The 8,301-nt window shown below is 45.4% G+C and overlaps 1 pseudogene; it reads left to right on the top strand.

The window, feature by feature from the left end:
• The first annotated feature begins 274 nt into the window (after positions 1-274).
• Positions 275-8,301, top strand: part of LOC119282838 — a 9,466-nt pseudogene continuing 1,439 nt past the window's right edge.

Genomic DNA, 8,301 nt, shown 5'->3' with positions numbered 1-8,301 from the left:
ACCATTAGCACACCTGGAGAATTTGTCATACACCTAGCGTGCAGAACATTACAACGAGCTGGGAGGTTGCGCATTAGTGAGGTTCCGAGGAGGGGAAGTCCATCAGGGACGTAGGTGTGGCGGGAAATAGAAAACCAGGCGTCTCACCAACTGGGGACGGAGCAAACAAACGAATCGGGAAAGCTACGTTGCCGGGTGCAAGTGGAGCCATCGCAGAGTCTTCCCGGAGCCATCGCGGAGTCTTCCCAGAACCACGAGCGGGGTGTGCAAGTGGAGAAGGAGGCTTCCCAGGGAAGACTCCGCACCTCACGTCAACCAACTCACAACCACACACCCACATACGGATCTGGAGATAAGAGGCGAGGTTGTTCTTCGTCTTCCCTCCTTCCTTTCACTTGCATTTTTGGTCTCCGTATTGTTGAGTGCTCATACTTCCCCGCAGCAGCTGAATTGAAGGTTAGTGCACTCCGTTTACTCTACTACTACTTATCCTCGCAGCTCGATCTGTTGTGTACGTATGGCAGTGGCGCTCTTATAGCTCCAGCTGCTTACTCTTTATACTGTTTGTTTACTGGTGGAGGTCTGATTTGGGCAAAGCTCGATTAGTTTACTACTAGTGGAGAACCAAGAAAGAGCTGAGCACTTAAACTGCGGTCATTAATCTGTACCATCGCTTATTATCTTATCTGTATAAACATGCAGCTGGTTCTTTTACTTTTACATCCGGGGGAGGCAATAACATGGCGGATGGGCCAAGCCGTGTGCCACTCCATTCACTGGAAAGTATGACAGATAATTTCTCTGAAGACCGGCTAGTTGGCAGCGGTGCGTACGGAAAAATCTATCTGGTATGATTAATCATTCATAATTTCATATATGATTGATTAGAAATTGTGAAAAAACTCATCATTCATTGCATCTTTACTTCACTACTGTGGTGGGATTTAGGCGCACGCTCAAGATCGATGACACCGCTTTCTCATATTTGATTTACTATACTGCCCAAGTTAGTTTCACGGGCTACAATATTTCATTTTATATCAACCTTGTTAAGGTTCAACTTGCATACAATTTTCCAAAATCTACGCCTATTCAAGGATGAGTATTTGGGTAATATTTTCTACTTTATAGATGTCACATATATCCTACAAACAGAAAACTAAACCATATATATGCAATAGGGGGAGCAGGAAGATGGGCAAAAGATTGCTATAAAGATTCTTCACGACATGCCAGGACATGACGATGTGCCATTTCAAAAGGAGTTTTACAATCATGCAAATCTGCAATACCAGAATATTGTGCGGTTAGTTGGTTATTGCAATGAAACCCTACGAGAATTCATCCCCTACAAAGAAAGAACTGTTCTTGTTGATGTGACAAAGAAGGCGCTTTGCTTTGAGCATATGGAAAATAGAAGCCTTGACAACTATCTTTCTGGTAAATCTATGATGATGCTTCATATATATATATATATATATATATATATATATATATATATATATATATAGGAGAGGGATTTTCTATCATAGCTTGCCTTAGAAATAGCTATCAGTACCGTTGGTGTGCTTTGTGATTCGCACTGGCTGCTTGGCATGGTACCTCCTGAAGACCATGTGATGGATTAATTTAGGTGTGGTGGCAGGACATTTCTGGCCACTTTATGCCTAATGGGCTGGCAAAAGCCTGCCAGCCGTGCGCTGACGAAGGAGTGGCAGCCACAAGCGTCCATATTTTTCTCAGGTTCCACCAATCGATCCATATATTTGCAGGTTCCGACACGTACGGCACCGCCGTTACGTCCCGTTTTCGCACATGAAGCCTATCGCGCCAGTCGGATGCAGGTTCGGACGGCCAGCACTACAGATCCATGTGTATGCCTATGAAGAACCTATGAAGCCATGCGTTGAACCTACTAGTCGTATACGTACATATTCGTGTATCACTCGTATCCTTCTGATGTGCAACACGTCATTCGTGCATCTCTTGAAACGCATGTTATCCTCCATGTACTGACTCTTGTGGTATGGTGTCTTGTGTTTGAAAATCATACGTACGGATCGTATCATGTACAGAGTCTGACGAACGGCGTTAGTAATGCATGCCGGCTTCGGATCGTCAGCGAGAAGTTGAGCACGCGTGTGTACCGGCCTGCTCGAGCGTCAGGGGTCTCGTCCGACGATGCAAATTCAAAGCCATTTGTATGCTTTTTCCATATATGCTATCACAACCTCCCCCGTCGAGCGGTGTAGCCATCGTACTAACTAGGCGTACAGACAGATAGACACTGGCGTGATCACTGTTGCCCCTCCTTTCTCCTTTCTGTTGTTATCTGAGCCGGATTCAGAAGAGCTGGGCACGACCATGAGCGGGATGTGAACCACCTCATCATCGTCCGACGAGGTGCCATGTTGGTCTTCCTTCAAGTGCAGGTGCCCCGACGGGCTGACGCCGTAGTCCATCCCGCTCATTCCCTGCCATCCCAGCAGACCCAATAAAGCGGTTCGAGTTCTCGGTAACCGATATCGGTTCCACGAACAAAAGGATACCGGAGCTTCAGAGTTAACTTCAACGGACCCATCATTGATTTTCGGCGGTTCCCGAACCGCGGTTATGAGTCCCCCCTTCCCCTAAATCCATCGGCTCTGTCGTTGGTCTCGTCGGTTCCACCTAAGATGGTTGGTCTCATCGGTTCCGAGTGTATGATGAAGCGGTTGGTGTTCTCGGTAACAGATATCGGCTCCACGAACAAAAGGATACCCGAGTCTGAATATTGGCTCCACGAACAAAAGGGTACCCGTGCTTCAAATTTAACTTCAATGGGCCCATTATTGATTTCGGCGGTTCCCGATCCGCAGATACCAGTCCCCCTTCCCCTTCCCTTGAATCCATCGGCTCCATCGTTGGTCTCGTCGGTTCCACCTAAGATCGTTGGTCTCATCGGGTCAGTGTGTGATAAAGCGGTTCGAGTTCCCGGCAACCGATATCGATTCCACGAACAAAAAGGTAACAGTGCTTCGGAGTTAACTTCAATAGACCCATCATTGATTTTCGGCGGTTCCCGAGCCGCGGTTACGAGTCCCCCTTCCCCTAGATCCATCGGCTCCGTCGTTGGTCTCGTCGGTTCCACCTAAGATGGTTGGTCTTGTCGGTTCCGAGTGTATGATAAAGCGGTTAGAGTAACCAATATCGGTTCCACGAACAAAAGGGTACCCGAGCCCGAATATCGGTTCCACGAACAAAAGGGTACTCGTGCTTCAGAGTTAACTTCAACGGACCCAACATTGATTTTCGGCAGTTCCGAGTCCCCTCTTCCCCTAAATCCATCGGCTCTGTCGGTTGTCTCATCGGTTCCACCTAAGATCGTTGGTCTTGTCGGTTTCAAGTGTGTGATAAAGCGGTTCGCGTTCTCGGTAACCGATATCGGTTCCACGAGCAAAAGGGTACGCGTGCTTGGGGTTTACTTCAATGGGCTCATCATTGATTTTCGGCGGTTCCCGAACTGCGGTTACCAGTCCCCCCTTCCCGAAAATCCATCAGCTCCATCATGGGTCTCATCGTTCCACCTAAGATTGTTGGCGCTGGTTTGACCCGAAGGCTAGCCCCTACCTTAGGCAACTCCTTCTCGATGTGCGAAGGGAGATCGTTCGCATGGAGGGCGAAAACGCGCTGCTGCACATGTCTGTGGTGCAAGCCATCTTCCAAGCAAGATGCCGACAGAGCTTCAGCGCGCGGCTCGTTGCGATTCTACTGATGGTAATTATGTTCTTCATCTATGTCTTGGTTTGTTCCGATGTATAGTCTGCTTGATCTTCGCATCTCTCATGTCGATGGTCATAAGTTATGTACGCCCTCTGTCCTATAATATAAAAGCATTTTCAAGCCATGTGTAGTGTCGAAAATGCTTTTTATTTTATGCGACGTCCTAAGGAGAGTAATCAAGGCTGTGAAAACACCCAAAAATTATATCTCGAAACAGTGTGGTGGTAGGTGCGTTACTAATGATAGTGAAACTTGTATTAGACTGTGTCAGAGTGTTCTATGGTGCAAATCGTGTCCATTAAGACTGGAGTGTGCCGGCTGTTCCATTATGTTAGAAGTATAAATAATCATCAAGCTGTTTTCCACGGTATCTCGGTCAAAAGCACGGTAGCTCTGCTTCGTGTCATCAGACTGTACAAGATATGCACGCTGTCCTGCGCGTTCTGTGGTGCTGCGGCATCTGATGGCCATCCGACAGCTCGTGATCACCACACCCATGTTAGCAAGCTCCCAGTTATACTTTCGGAGCGTGCGAGCGTTTTTCCGCAAACTGCGGGCGTGCAGTGCGTGACGTGACCGTGAGGTCCGTTGCCACGGAAAGAAAACATACTATATTCACGACTGGGCTTGAATATTTGTATCCTTGCCATTGTATTATGCATGACATGCTTTTATGACCAAATACTTTGTAAATTGCTTGCACTTAGTTCTCAAATTAGATGTCTAAATCATATTTGTGTCTATTGTGATGGCCCATCAGAATTTATTAAATCTTGTATGAAGGGTGTCGTTCTGGAAACAGCTAGTCACATGTGTATAGATTAGATGGCATAAGTGCAAGGGAAAAAATAAAATTCATCAGAGGCATACCTTTCCACCTCATCTATGCACTTTTCTCAAGCTTGGTAAACTTTTATGGTTCAGAACTTTGGAGATCCAATAAAGAGCAGAACTTTGAAAATAGACAGATTGGTATTTTGAGACTGACTACCTTCAGATTCCATGGTTCAGAAAAAACAGCTCGCCCCAGTCGCTTTGGACAAGGTGTGATCGTCCCCGTGTGCGAATACAGGAAGTTTGATTTGCTAACTATGGTACAGGTACTTAACTAGTATAGCTGATACAGTAACTTAACTAGCTAATGCTCCACAAAAACTGCAGAAAACCGGTACTTCAGAAGCTCCGGTACCTTGAGAAGCTCCACTACCAATTCTTGTCACGTGACTCACCTACACGCTCACGCGCCACAAAACGCTCGCGGGCATTATCCGGTTTTTTTTTGTGGGGTGGGCATTATCCGTTTTGGCTTCAGGTTCCAAAGATGCTGCTAGCGCCATTGCACATGGAGCCTTGCCCCCCTTCTTCTACTCACGTACAACAACATGCATGGACCACTACATCCTGACAGTGGCATAGCTTTTATCTGCTACATGGGCTGCAAAGCACACCACAAACACCTCTTTAATTTAGTCCTCAGATGGTCAGCACGGATCACGGCGCATGCATTGTGTGGTCATGATAGCTATGTCCCTAGCAAGCTATGATAGACACAATTTTGCCTATATATATATATATATATATATATATATATATATATATATTTGAAAAATTATGATATTGCGTTCATTTCTATAGATGAATCTAGTGGACATGATTGGTGCACGCGCTACGCAATAGTCAAGGGTATTTGCAATGGTTTGAAGTACCTTCACTAGGAATTGAAGCCTCCTATGCTTCATTTGGATATAAAACCAGCCAACATATTGTTGGATAAGAACATGATCCCGAAAATTACAGATTTCGGAATGTCCAGATTCTTCAAGGAAGAAATATCCCACATCACCAATAGTCCTAAAGGAACACTGTAAGTTTATTCTTCATGTGAACTGTTTTATTTTCTTAGCAGAGAATTCCTATAGGCACACGGAATGCCAGTAACATACCCGTTGTGTCATGCTTGCAGTGGGTACTTACCACCGGAGTTTATACATCATGGCATAATCTCAAATAAACTGGATATATTCAGCCTGGGAGTTGTAGTCATAAAGATAATTGCAGGTCCTACAGGCCCCTGCAGAAGTGCTGAAATGACCTCTGAGCAATTCATTGAGATTGTAAGAGTCGTATTTATTGATATAGGATGTACATTATCATCCTACCATTTTGTTTTCGTTTACCCACCATTCTTTCTGTTGTCAATATCCAGGTACAAGCGAATTGGAGGAATAGGCTACAATCAGGGGCATCAGGTGATTTGTTGGAGTCGTATTCTGAACAAGTAAAGAGATGCATCGTAATTGCTTTGAGCTGTGTGGAGGCCGATCGACAGAAAAGGCCAACTATAGGGGACATCGTTAATATGCTAACTCATACAGACACACCAGAAAACTTGATTGACCAGGTATGATCAACATACCACAATCAATTTTACTAGTATGATTTTAGTCGTTTTTCATGTTTTCCCATCCTACAGAAACAAAGGCCAAACTTGAACATATATAACTGATGCTTCCGACCTGAAAATAGTATTCCAATGGATATTAATTTCTTAAGTTTGATGCTAGTATAGACGGGATGGATGGTGCACCCGTGGTTAACCTTGTGGTTTTCTTCTTGCATGCAGATGAGCACTTGCATGGTAAAGGACACTGGCTTGATAGATGTCCATCCTCTCCAGATCCACTTCTCTTTCCGACCGAGCAAGTTAATCTCCTGCCCATTTCACGTAACTAACAACATGGATGATCAGCATGTGTCCGTTAGGTGTGTCCCAAAACACAAGGAGGCAAACCGTTATTACGTCCATCTGAGGGACATCTTCGGTGTTGTGCCACCAAGGTCCACACACACCTTCGTTGTAATGATGAAGAGAGCACAGCAGCCGCCGGCCAAAAGGGACGTGCTTGACGTAGTCGTAGAGACTATATTAAATGACGATGAGTTCACTGATACCGTTCACGTACGTTTTGAGCGTGCTAGGAAAGAAAGCAGCAGTGGATTTCGTGAGGTAACCCTAAGGGCCGTATGTGCAACAACGAGCGAGACGACGACATCTGAGGTTAGTTGGTCCTGATGGATTTGAACGTGATCAAATAGGCGCCGTGGTTTTCTCTGATTGCCCCGCGTATATTTCACCTTCTGTTTTCGGCCTGATGTGGTGCATGTTTTGATCAACCATGTTCGTGAGTGTGATCTCGATCAAATGATGTCAATGGATGTGTACCCTACAGAGCCTTGGCGAGTTCTAGCTTTCAGCGGTATTATTTGTTTGGTGTGGGTACTAAGCGACATGCACTTAATCACTGGAAGCGAGCTTCACTCTTGTAGTTTAGTATCATGTTCTGATACCGATGGAAGCACAAGCTTTTCCTACTATATACTCCCTCCATCCAGGAGTTTTAGTCGGCTCATCACTCCGATTTTTCTCGACTGTAAGTCGCCGCCTCCTTTATTAGCATTTCCACGTAAGAGTTTAGAGCATCTTTAACTGAACCCTTATAATTTAGGCTCTTATATGGACTCTTATCATTTAACTCTATATTTGCTCCGCTAAATAAAAGTGGCTCCTATCCGATCCTCTAAATTTAACTCCCTAAAATTTTCCCCCAAATCTTCCTAGTTTTAGTTTACATGCACTACTAGGGAAAACCCTAGCAGTAGCGCGGGTATTTTGCCTATCAGTAGTGCGGGAGGTGGCGCTACTGATAAGGCGCTACAGCTAACGTGTAGCAGTAGCGCATGTCATCCCACGCTACTGCTATACATGGATAGAAGTAGCGCACTTTAGGGAAGAGCGTTGTTGATAATATCTGGCAATGACGATGTTTTTACTTAATACCTGTGTTGGAGGCATTGCTCAGATATGTTCGGATTGGTTTTTTAGCGTGAAAATCTAGATTCTGGCGTTGAGTGGTTGGATTCAGCGGCGGCGGCGCTTAAGCATCGCTCCCTCTCTAAAGGGGGTGTTGTTAAAGAACCTCGTTGTCTGTGTAGTGTTATGAGATAGTTTGGGCGAATATGATCATTGCTGTAGTTTGCCAATCATGGTCTGATCACTTCTTTTTTGCCTGTCTATGCATAGTTTTGGTCTTATATGACTTTGCTATTTACTGACGTGTTTTTAGTGTGTGTACTTTGATATTGGTTGTGTGCATCCTAGTTATGCAGATGTCAGTTGTGTGCTCATTGTATTTGTATTCTCTTAATGCTCCATTTTAAGCCAATAAAACCCACCCTTTCTTGAAGAAAAATTGCCGGCTAGTTATCGTCCCACCAACTCTGACTAAGCTGCAGATTCCAGCATGCCGCAAGCCTGGCAGCTATAGCTTTGAATATGTTTCGATGCTAGCTACTGGATGTAGCTTCCTGACTCTATTATTTCTCGAAAATTCTATGCACTCGGGAAGAAAGGGATCTGCCCGCGCGTCGTTCCCCAGCGGGGCAACTCGGGAGGCCGACATCTCCTTCCGGCCGGCGGCCCTACCTGCTTTGGTCCTCCTCCTCACCGATGCCGGTAGCTGCTGCCGAGCAAAGCCCGCG

Source organism: Triticum dicoccoides, chromosome 3B, assembly GCF_002162155.2.
Source record: "Triticum dicoccoides isolate Atlit2015 ecotype Zavitan chromosome 3B, WEW_v2.0, whole genome shotgun sequence".
Lineage (NCBI taxonomy): Eukaryota > Viridiplantae > Streptophyta > Magnoliopsida > Poales > Poaceae > Triticum > Triticum dicoccoides.
The sequence above is the reverse complement of the archived record's forward strand: the minus strand, read 5'-3'. Positions and strand labels throughout refer to the sequence as shown.